This window comes from Grus americana, chromosome 3, assembly GCF_028858705.1.
Source record: "Grus americana isolate bGruAme1 chromosome 3, bGruAme1.mat, whole genome shotgun sequence".
NCBI classification, from domain to species: Eukaryota; Metazoa; Chordata; class Aves; order Gruiformes; family Gruidae; genus Grus; species Grus americana.
Genome location: NC_072854.1, coordinates 65,678,831 through 65,692,016, shown reverse-complemented (window position 1 = coordinate 65,692,016; position 13,186 = coordinate 65,678,831).

Here is a 13,186-nt window from a genome sequence, read left to right as displayed (position 1 = left end):
CAGATTGACTATGTGTTCCCATCTCTCCCTTTTAACACCTCCCTCGGCTAGGAAGTTTGTATCATACCACTTTTAACATAACCCAGAAGAGAGTGTCACTGGGGCAGGGGGAGGGGAGAGAAGAACTCTTCAGTAATTCTTATAATTTGTTGAGAATAAACACGAATGAAGAAATCTTGCTTTTTGTAACACACTGATTCCAGAATGCCCTCTCTGAGTAAAAATATCTTTTAGTGTGTACAAAGATAACCATAAAGTTGAATGCATTGCGTATGTTCCATTATATACACGCATATATGTTTACCTGTCTATAGCATGCTCTCTCCCACTCTCTCTGTCCATGTATATCTTACAAAGACTAGTATATATTATAAATAAATTAACACCAGGAAGTTCTGACATTCCCCATAACCTGCCAATACGAGCAAGGAGGTAACAGGTTCCAATCCAGGCCGTCACCCTGTCCTAACACCCACGTTTCATTTTTCAACAGGCAATATCGCTACTTTAACCCCCTGCAGTGATTAGGATAGCCTAGAAGCTTACTGCAGGAACGCTAACTGTGACCCAGGCAGAAGCTGAGGAACCTGCCCTATCATGGCATTATAATTTCAAAGGGGTTACACCAACATAAATCAAGAGTCATCATGCTGTGACTATATATATATTCATTCCTACGAATTTAGAATGGGTTCAATCTGTAGGCATAAGCTCATCTGTTAAATGACACGGCAATCCTGTTCTCTGCAAAAGTACAAAATGAGGGGAAAACACAGACAAATATGTATAAGAAAACTTACGGGTTAGCTGTATTCTCTCTAGTATCTACATAAATCCATCTACATTTTCTAATGAATATGGCATGATATTTACCTTTCACACAGGCATGAGGCAAGACATAACTTTAATAGTGTTTGCAAAGTGCTATATAAGTGCAAATGATTGATAAAGCCAGTGAATGGCTAAGAGCCAAAGAATATTTAGACTGAGAAGTGCTTAATCCAGGGGCCTTTAGGGAAAACGCTTCTCTTCTAGCTTTTTCATAATTCACAAATCAGGAATTGGTGAGCAAAAGTAGCTTTTTACGTATTCTTAGATATTGAGAAACTGGAAGAATTTAACAGCAAATAGTTGATCATTTTCCTATCATGTGAGGTATAAAAAGAAGATAGACACATGATCGGTAACTATTATACAGCAAATTCACTGGATTTTTCCCTCTTACTATTAATTGATGATCTCTTTCCTGTGACTAGGTTTCGTAGGCTTGTATTATGTATTATTACAACAGTTCTATCACTTCTAGAATGTCTCAAAACAGGAAATTTCTGGTTAATAAAAGACATTTATCCAGCATGAGATAAGTCAAGAGGGCTTTTCTTAAAAGAAGATAACACAAAAAAAATGGTACTGCCAGAAATAAATATAACTCTATTTGATCCAATAACATCTTTAGAATTCAAGGGGTTTAAAAATTGTTTAACATACTTTATAGTCACAGCAGCAGACTCTCTCAAAGGATTTGTTTTCAGAAAGCTCTAACTGTGTAAACTTTATCACCCACACAAAATCACACTGCCTTTCAGAAAGCTGCAGTTTCAGTGTGGAAGATACTTTTTGTCTTTTGCGTTTCACATCATTTGGTGTACATACAGTTTTCACTCCGAGGATCACTACACAGCGATTCTTTTCAGAAGCATGATTGGGACTTAATCTTCTAACTTTGTCTTGGTGATATAGCTTGCCATCTAGTTTGAAACTCTGCTAAAAAGGTAATTACAGAATAGAATCACCTATACCTCATTAAGCTGTTTTCTACAAAATCCCAAGGAAGTTTTCCACAAGGCAAACTCACAAGTTGGAGGGGTATGGGGGAGTCCAGGGGGAGGAACAGAGAAGAGGGGCTAAGTTCTTCTTGACATGATAGAAAATACATATTAACTCTTCCCCATTTCTATCTATCACGGTGAAAACGCACTCTTTGCTGTCTGCCATTGTGTAGATTCTTTGCTGCCATCACTGAAAGAATAATTTTTACCAGTAGTTAAACTAAGACTAGTCTGCAGTTCTTCCACAGTAAGGATTTTGGTGGGAAGCAAAGATGCCATGAGAACACTCATCTAGGATGCAGAAGAATCAAAGATTTTATCACTTTCTGCATTGGCTCCACAGAAAAATTGAAGCAGGAAGTTTCTCTCCCCAGGTAAATGCTTTGACATCTCTCCTCTCAGGAGAACCTAATGACCAGTCAATTCTTAAATGAGAACCTAATATTTTAGGAGACTGACCGTCCAGGCTGGTGCTTACGGCACAGGGATGTAGGAAATCCAGTTTCACTATCCCATTCCACTGGCTTTAAAAGGTCTGGGATTTGTTCAGTGTGGGACAAAACCAAGCCCAGAAATCTTTATATGATTTGGCAAAACTGAATTCTTGTTTTCTGGCCAGCCTTAAATACCACACACAGTAGTATCTGGTGTCATATTTAATCTAACTCCCCCCTTAGGAAAGATCTCTTGTGTCTTATATATAATTCAGTAGTGATAGCTTAATAGCTAATCACTTGCTTATGACAACCACCATGAAAGAACCCTTAAAGACCAGGAATATGAAAACTTTTTTGCTCTTGGTCTGAGATTCAGATTTTATCTCAAAGGTGAAAATCACAACAAAAGGTTTTGTTTAAATTGTAATGAGAATGTTAATAATAATGATGATGATGATAATAATAATAATAATATGCTGCCATTACTAATTACTATCAGCCACCATTACTAACTTGTATGTGATAAGAAGAAAGGAAGGAACCATAAATCTTAATGTTTTAGGGAACCGATTAACTCAACATGGAGTAAGAGAAGAGTATGAAACAGTTGAAGACATGAGTAGCATCTTCAAATGAAGAGTCATTACAAGAGGAAACACTATTAAGACTACATCTGAAGATTACAGGTGTCTGGAGATTACAGGGGTTAGGTTGCATCTTTGCCAGGATTATTTTATTCAGGCTGTATATATGTACAAGGAGCCTGCAAAGATAATAAAAGAAGGAAAGAAGCTCCTGCAAAGCTCCAAGTGTATGGATCCTTAGCCTCAATGGCCACTGATCAAATATCTGCAGGACACTAATGGAACTTTTCCACGGCTTTCAGGCTGACAGTTTAGTACAGGCAATGCTCCTGTTCAAACAGAAATTTTGGCATAGGTTAAGCCTGTTAGTAATGATTGTCAATCACATCGCCAACTTCTTTCTGTTAAACACACTCCAGGGACTTTAAATACACTTAAGACTCATGTTATCCCAAGGGTTATTTTAATCTAGCATCTAAATTGGACCTTTAGTATTATAGATATAGGTGCCGGCAACGCGTCCTTTGGTTGTGGGCTTAGGAAAGGGCAAGAGCACGACAGCCTGCAGCCGTCAGGACCTGTCTGAAGTGTGCAGTGGAAGCAAGCCACCACACACAAATTGGTGGTTACCTTCACCAGACAACCAAAACAATTTTAGAAGTAGACAGGGTTGGGTTTTTCCTTTCCCTCCCAAATTCCAAGCTTGCTGGGAATGTCTCTCTGTGCAAAGTGAGTATTATTCATCAAAGTACACAGTGAGCAGAACAGTTCAGAAGTGATTGCACAATATAGTCTGTATTTCCAAAGTGGGCACAGGCGCTCCTTATATAAATCACAGTTGCAGCAGTGACAGGAAAAATATAAAGAAGCATAAACTGTATTGTTAAAGGTTTTAGTAAATCATCAGAGCCTTGAAGTTGCTTGGGGATTTCAGCTCAGTGCTGTTAATGGCTGCTGACTCTCCTGTAATCAGATAAAGAGCCCAGGGCAAATTTGGTAACTGGTGGGCAGGTTCTACTTGGGCCGATCACACGCATACTCGTGCTTTCGAAGGAAGGTTTTGTCTTCCAAGGAGCTGCCAAATTCATCATGATTGTCTAGCTGGATCACTGGAAATCCAAAGGTCTCTTCGTGTGGCTTCAGTAACAGAAATGATAATTGTGGGAAGGTATTTTAAAATGCATTTCTAACATGATTTTTAAGAGCAAAAACCTCTAACTACACTTTCAACTACATGGCACTCAGACACAAGTAGAGAAGAATTATTCCTGAACAACAACAACAGCTCCAGTCTTACTGTACCAGACATAGATGGATCAGCTAATAATATGGGAAATATGATGGTGTTTTCCCTATTTTTGCACACACACAACCACCCCAAAACAAACAAAAACCCAACAAACCCAGATCTCAAAAAAAAAAAAAAAAAAGCAGCAAGGTTCAGAACAGCACTTACAGAATATGCAGTAAGAACACACATTTCAAGAATTATAAATTTAAATAACCTGATGATTGGTGAAGAGTTTACTTTCTGAGACCCTTGTTTCATTTGTGTATCAGACATAACAACAGAAATGGGATTGCTGCCCACTCATAGCCCTGTCTCTCACAGCATAAGTAGTAGAAGTCAGTTTTGTTTGCTTTGGAAATGCTAAGGGTTCTTGGATGAGACTTGGCTGTTGTTGGCACACTTGTGTATGGTCAGGTTGGACTTACGGGACACTTCCTACAACTTTGTGAGGTGTAATGAAGCAGCCCACTCCCCATTTTCTCACAAGAGACACTATCTCCAAAACATATACTGCCTTATGCCATCACTCACTGGCTAGCAGTCTTTGCCCACCCAGTGAGGCAGCTTGACATCTTAGAAAGCTTTATGCAAAGGATTAAATTCTTCAAACTTCATTAGTATACAGTATATACAAAATTATCTAGTGTACCCTACTGCTGGAGTTGACCAATGTCACTGTGGGTTGGAGTTTTTATATGAACTGTGTTAGACATCAAGACAGAATTGTTTTCCATGTAATCTTCAGGGAGTCCTTCAGGAAAGTGGAAACAATGAATTTGAAGATACATTTCAGTGCCAGCTAGCAGGAATCTTAAAGATTATTCTATGTTACACATCTTGCATCACACAGCTGATTTCAAAGCTAAAAATGTGCCCGTGAGTAATGTCCTACAAAGCAGTTTTCTTTATAAAATGTAGAAATGCAATCCAAATGCGTTGATAAATAGAACAAAAAATATGTGCTGTGTATATTGAAATGGGGAAAACCTATCTACTAAGAGATAGACTAATAAGTTTTGATTAGGCTATTTGATAAGTTCATCTTCAGTATTCAGTTACTGTGTAACTGCTTTAAGACACCAAACAGAAAGGAATAACACTGCTGTTGTTTAAACATGAGAGTACTATCTGATCACAGCCTTAAGAAAAAGTCCTTAAGAATTTATCTAGGTTACTAACAAATAGAGCTTTATTCCCAAATACTGTTAGAATTTGTTAGAAAATAATTCCTAATATTGTGTATAAAACGCTTTCCCATAAAAACATGCAAAAGAGTTACAATTCTCAAAGCATGGTTATCCAAAAAGACTACAGAACGATTCCTCCTTTGCTACTGAATTTTTTTTCTTCTGGATAAATACTACCACAGTTTCTTTCACACATGCTGGCCTATGGACATGGTCTCCACAGAGGTCTAATCACAGGTCACAGAGTTTGCAGACAACGTCCAGCTATGCAACTCATTCATTGCATAAACCAACACAGAAAAAAACCCCAAAACTATGGAAAAGGAAAAACCTTCATGGGCTGTATTAATTGCAAGTGATTCTTTGAATCCGTATGGCATTTGTGACCTGCATATCTGTGACATTTACAAACTCATTATCTAAGTCTCTCTCTCTGGCTCTGCCCCCCACCCTGCAATCTGCTTTAAATCTCCCTTAGACAATTCCCTGGAAAGTCCCACCATGTACCTCAGGTTTACGCTGCACAGTAACCTCTTCGTCCCAGCGTGCACCTGCCTGCCTGAATTGACTCAGGGCCATTACATTTTGGCCATCCTGCAGCCACAGATGGACCTTCTGGATTCCATCCTCAGAGTCCAAGCCAAAACAAGAATGACACACATTTGATTTTCTGTCTTTTTACATGCAAACTGGTATATTTCTTTCTTGATGGAGAATTAGGACTCAATTCCAAGACTGCATGTATTTGTGAAGTCAGCTAGGTCCAGATCACATTGAAGGTTTAATGATAATTTTGAATTACAGATGCATTTCTATGCTGTGTTGCTCCTGTCACTTTTACAACTATAAGGTTACCTCAGAGAAGAGAAATGGTGCCTAGCACATACAACATAATATATTTTCTACAAGAAAAACATATAATCATTTTGTTTTTCTTCTGTCACACAAACTTACAATTGCCTTGTATTTCCAGCTGCTACCTTGGAATAAAGTTAGATAATGAAGATTTTCTTAAGTGTGTCATCAGTCTCAGTGCCACCGGCGCTGTTATGCAGAGCTGTTTGAAAGAGTTTTACAAGGTGGGGGGGGGAATAAAGCCTTTGCAGAAAGTGCATATAGATCTATCCTTCTATAGGATCTTACCTATTCTGATGAGCCGGGTAAGCTGAGTGACTCCTATAAATAGACAGCTTGCCAAAAACTGTGCTTCTATTATTAGCTATTAGATAGATGACAACTAATCAGCATTCACTTTTCTAATTGCACTGCATCTGGGTTCTTCTGAGTCCTCTGTAATTGTGTCTTTTTGGAGAGGAAAAATGGGAAAGGAAAGCTCTGCCAGTCTTATTTGCACATCTTTGCCAAAATTATGATTTAATAGCAATAAAATTTTCAACAGCGAGGCAATTTTTCCCTGTTTTTATCCCAAAGTCATATCAAGTGAACCTGAATCAATGATAAATGTCTACATTAAAACCATCATTGCTAATAGTATTCTATATCATTCGTCTTTTGCTCAGTGTGACCAAATTACAATCAGCACATGACTATAGCTACTTGTGATTAATGATGGTTTTACTTAGTAACTGACAGTGAAGCTTCTGGGAGGAAAATGGTAATATATTTCAAAATTTCAAGCTATAAATTTTGAAAAAAAAAATAGCTCTATTTTCAAAGCTGTAGTTAACATGTCTGCTGCTGCTTTTACCACTGTCAGACTGAAGGGCTTAAAGTTGCTCAAATTTTGAAGGGATTACTCCTCTCTTCTCAGGGTGGAAGTTTTGTCTTAGGTGTTCTTAAATCCTTTACAGACTATACACAGTATTTCAGAAGAACTAGAGAGTATGCAAGAAAGAGTGTTGCAATTACTCAGGAAAAAAAAAAAAAAATTAATGACCTGGAATAAAGTCTCTCTGAGAGCATGGTAAATTAAAAAATTATAGATAACCTTTATGAATGAATTAGAGAGTAGACTTTGTGAAACACTGGAGGAAAGCTGTAAAAGCTTTCACTTGGCAGAGTCTGATCTTGATAAGGTCAGAAGTGGCTAAAAGCCATTTTTACCATCTGATGGACACTCAGCAGCTTTAGGCTGGTGTTTCTTAGTCTGGCACAGATGTTCACATCAAAACAAGCACTCCTGCTGACAATCTCAAGAGTCTGAACAAGCAGAGAGACTTCCCAAGCCTGTTCCCCACAATTATTCTGGTACAGAAGAGCTGGGCAATGTATGAACAACCGGTGTTGCCATTGCCAGAATTATTATAAGCCTGAGAAACCTCTGTCTTTTGAACCATTAGCCTGTAAATTGTGCCAACACTATGCTTATTCGAGATTGAGCATGAAGTAAAAAAAGGTATGTATTTTAGGTGGAACTTTTACAGCATTTATCAGAGATTGACGGGTACTTTCTACCCCTTGAAGGCAACAGCAAAATTTGCCTCTGCCTACTGGGAGCAAAGTGAAAAGCCCATTTTGAAGGCGAAACCCTGGCACTAAGTGAGGTCACTAGCAAAACTCCAATAGGCTTCAGCCATTATACCCTAAATCTCTCTATTCACAGACAAACTTCAGAACACATGCAGAGCAGGGAGAACTGCATGTTAGCTGCCTCTGTGGTCTTTTCCTCAAATAATTCTTCTGTCTCAATTTTCTGATATGTTAATTTGGGATAATTACATTTACCCTGATTCATATAACTGCATTAAGCATCTTATGTTTACAATGTCAGTATGCAACCTAAATATGTGATTATTCATGCTGGGTTTTCTTTTCCTATGCATCAGTTATCTAAATGTATATAAAAGTGTATTTGTCCTAGTTTCAGCTGAGACAGAGTTAATTTTCTTTCTAGTAGCCGGTATAGTGCTGTGTTTTGAATTTAGTATGAGAATAATACTGATAACACACTGATGTTTTTAGTTGTTGCTAGGTAGTTGCAGTGCTTACACTAAGTGAAGGACTTTTCAGCTTCTCACCGTGCCCTGCCAGGTGCAGAAGAAGCTGGGAGAGCACAGCCAGGACAGCTGACCCAGGCGGGCCAAAGGGATGTTCCCTACCATAGAACGGCATGATCAGTATATAACTGGGGAAGCTAGCTGGGAGGTGGGATTGCTGCTTGCAAACACACTGGGTATTGGGGTTTTTTTTCTGCATTTGGTGAGGAATTGCATTTGTGCATCACTTGTATTATTATTAGTGTTGTTATTATTACTATTATTATTATTATTATTGTCTTCCTGTGTTATCCTAGTAAATTGTCTTTATCTCAACCCAGGATTTTTTTTCGATTCTCCTCCCCATCCCCTTGCAGGGGATGGGTGAATGAGTGTCTGCGTGGTGCTTAGTTACCCGCTGGGGTTAAACCACGACAGTATGATTGTGTACACACACACACATTTTGAAGTAATGCAACTGGAAAGTATACTTTTTCCATTTCTGCGCAAGTGAAGAAAATATCATTATCCACGGGAATTTCACAGAATTTGGCCTTTCTTTCAAAGTTCTCCTTAAGACCCAATTAAAAAAAAAAAATCAATGAGCTAAAGAAGTATCACTTTCAATTTGTGGCATTTTGCTTACCTTTAATTTGTACTGGGAGGATAACTGCTATCAGCTTTTACACGAATGCTATGAGTAACATGTAACTAAAGAAATATAGTTTCTAAAAACAATTAATTAGCTGATCTTTTAAAATTAATTCCTATTGTGACTAGAAATGACATCTAGGAGTTCTGGGAGACTGCTGAAGACTACAGAAGAAACTTTGCTTCTGTTCTCTTTTCCTTTTGTTTTAACTAATAAGGAGTAATTTAAAATGTTTTTCCAATGGCAAAGTCACCCGGGATCTGTGCAGCAGTCCAGCAACATTTTGTCTGTGGATGATCACTGTTATTCTGCTCCCAACTGTTTCATTATTAGGCACGTACGAGAGAAGTTGGGTTGTCTGTGTTTAATATACTTGAGTCACCACTAATGCTGATGTAGATCACAATGCAGCTTGCTTTTTCAAATCTCAGAAAGAGTTTAAAGCTGCAGAAATGCAACGCCATACAAATTGATAACACATTACTTGTAAACTGAGCAGATGTGATCTGCAGACTATTGAAACACATTTGTATTACAAAACCCCTCAGAGTAAAATTACTTCAGTTCATTCTGCTTCCTTCAAAAATTAAAGGCATCTTTACTCTACATTGCTCTTAGTTCCAAAACTGTCACACAGTAACACAAATATGAAAACATAGTTAAATATATCTAATATTTTGGTAACAGAACTACTTACATAAGGGTCACTATTTTTAGTTTATAAATTCATTTATTCTTACTGTAATTTTGATGAGATAAAAATCAACAATGTAAGTCAGTGCATAAAATAGTCAAGATGTTGCCTGCAACTATTTGTATGCAGATAACAAATACTTAGTGACATTCAGACCTCATTGAAAATCCATAGAAAGTGACCTTTGCAGTGATTTACAGGAATCTAAATCTCCAAATGCAGTCAGTGAAGTTTACACCTAATTACTTATTCAGAATCTCCCATGAAAAGTGCTACATGCAGTAATCATATATGAAAAAGTACACTCTGTTCTTCTGATGCAGCTAGTCACAATGATTTTGTTTCACCTTTTGTAGTAATGACATAATACAGCATCTTAAGAGGTAAAGCTTTTTCTCCAGGATTAGTTAAAGTGTAAACTCCATGGTGGTTATGTTGGAAACTGGATTTAGCACATCTGAAAAATTCTACCAGCTGCATTTTAACACCTTCAGACACCTAATATACTTAATTTCTGTGAGCATTTTTCTTCTCCCAATTAACCCAGTGGGATCTTAATCACATAGTTTGTCAAGATCAGTTTCACATTTCAGTTTACTGGTATATTAATTCTCTGATTTTTAATACCTTATATTAGTACATTAGAATAAAAATATATGATGATAATAATAATGTAATCTTATTAGGTAATTATGCAATGATCATTATTAGTTAATATATTATAATGTCAGTTAAACAGTCTATCACAATGTAGTGTGCTACAATTTGGTAAGGTTTGACTTCCAGATTAGGTTTAAAGCAAAGAAGTTATCACTGTATAGAGAACAAATTATATCAGTGAGATTTTGTAGGGGAAAAAAAAAAAAAAGCCAAAGCAACAGTTTATAGTATGATAAGGAAAAGAAAACCAATATAAATAGCTTGTGTCTGCATTGCTTCAATAGTTAAGTTGTGGTGAAGCCTGAAAAATGTTATAAGATGTTAGCAATTACCCAGTGTTTGGGGAGTTTTCTTCCAAAATAGTGGCTTCTTCATGATTTCTTTTATTTTGTGTTTATCTTACCAAAACTGAGGCATAAACATTACCTTCACTATTACATCTGGAGTTGCTCTGCCACTAAGCTTAAACATTAAAGATCTTGAATTGAAATCAATGCTAACAAATTGCTGTCCCTTTACTATGCTCTTTTTTTGGTTATAACTTTTATTGTCATCAGATCTACATCTGTTAGCAGTTCCAGAGCTTTCACACTTTCTCCTAAAAACTGTTGTCAAAATACCCATTACTTAAAACTGCAGCAGGAATACCAAAATTTTTGCTGTGAGGCAAGTTATTCATCTAACCTGGGATCTTATGCTATATCAGGCCTTTTGGGACCACTTCCCCAATACCAACCCTGAGGCCAGCTATTATACTACTTTTAATTGAGACAATATATATTCTCGTGACTAACTATCAACACCTTGCACAGCGATAATAAACTACAAAGTGGTGCCACATGTATGCAAAAAAATGACAGCTGATCTCAATTTACTAGTCCTTATTCATGGAAGAAGATGCACAAAATGTGTATCTCCTAAGTGCCAATCTTTTAAAACATTAAAAAAAAAATAATTTTAAGTGTCTAAGTATTCCCGCTGAAGCCAAGGGAGGTCGCTTAAGTCAACAGCACTACTGTGTGCTTAAATGGCAGATAAACGAGGGGGCCAGTTTGGGGGGAAAAAAAAAAAAAGCATCTATTTAAGCACTATGCATCTGAGGTCTGCTTAATAAAAATGAGTCACAGAGCAGCTTAACTGTGTTCCTCCACTGGGACAGAGGCAGAGAGAGACAAAGTACAATCTGTGGAACATTTATGTTTAGAAACCGTCACCTCAGCAGCAACAGGACTCTGCTCCTCTGCAATAGGAAATTCAGTGGATAAAAAATAGTAGGTTTCACACTAATCTGAAAGAGCAAGGACTTTGGATTTTTTCTTTCCTTTTTCTTTTTTTTTTCTTTTTTTTGTACATCTAAATACTGTGGGTTTATCACTAAACAACTTTTAATTTCTTCATATTTCCTTTCAGAATGTTCCTATTCTGGCCCCTTAATAATAATAATATTCTTGATAGCTTATGACTGTGTGCTTTGATTAGGATAAAAGCCTTAATTCTAGATAAAAATTTTGGCCTAGGGCTCCTCACTTATCTAATACCGATTTTCCCTTTACTTCGTTACACTTTCTTTCCTGTTGTAACTTCCTGTGTTCCCAGAAAGCTGCCCATGGCACTGAAAGTTTACAGTTTGAATTTTGTATAGATTTGTACTTGTTAATATTTTATTCATTGGTTTTCAAGGCTTATGGCAAAAAAAATTGCCTTCTCTTAGCGCTTTCGCATGTATCCTGCTCTAGAGGATAACACTTCAGACCATGATGTGATATGGAGCAAGGCAAGTCCCTGAAAGGTTAAGAAAGGCTCCAGAAATTTGCAGTGGCATTCTACCTTGCACCTGGAGTCTCCTGTACTCTGGCATAGCACTATTTCAAAGAATAACAGTGATGACTGAGCTCCAGAAGTTCGTCTTAAACAATTACATTAGAATTTCTTTATTTTGTTGCAGAAATTTGGACACTATACAGAATTTGACTTCCCAGTAGTGCATCTGGTGGAGCACTCCTTGCAGAGGATGTTGATGACACTGGACTGGTCTCTTTTGCTCCTGTCAATGTGCCTCCTAAAAGAGCATTATTCCATAAACTACAAACTATAAGGAAATTTAAGAAAATATTAAGGAAATCTTAAATTTTCCCTGTTGCTTCGTGGTATTTGACTATCACCTTGGGGAGGAAGAGATATCAAAATATGCTAAAAAAGAGCACAAAGTATTGCTAGGTATAAAAAAGATTGAATAATCTGAAAATGCTAGAAGACACAGGGAAAAAATATGCAGGAATTATTCGAAAGCAGTAATGTGTTCTCCTTGCTGCGTTTATTACACTTACACCTTGTCTTTACACAAGTGCCAATATTTGCATGGAAAATGTCATCTGGTTGTCATATATCTTTGCTAAATTAATGTCAAATCTAAACAAACCTGAAACTTCAATGTAGATTTTTACTCATGGGTAACTGAAGTCAGAATTAAATCCTAATAGTTCATTAAAAGTGAAGCCATTAATCAAACCCAATGAAATGAATAACTTCAACTGTCCAGTTAGCACTATAACTTCCCAATTCATTTCCAGGTCACCAGGCAGCATATTTAACATCTCAGACAGAAATGTGTGCAAGGAAATGCAATGCAATTACTCTAATACTTTCTAAATGTTTTAAGTTTTTGTTCCATAGCTTTTTGCTTTTTTCTCCCTATTTTTTCAGTTTTAATTTACACACATTTCTTTAATTACATGGATTTGGACTACTTTAGCTTCAGATGGATGTTGATAGCAGAAATGTTACCCACACAAAAAAGTACTCTGTCTTTGTAGTCCCTTTGGTGGCTACACTTGAGTTTGGTTTTGGAAGTTAGCCTGCTCAAATTATTCAAATGGAGAATTGAAGGAGTGTTGCACACTCACAGAATGTATCCAA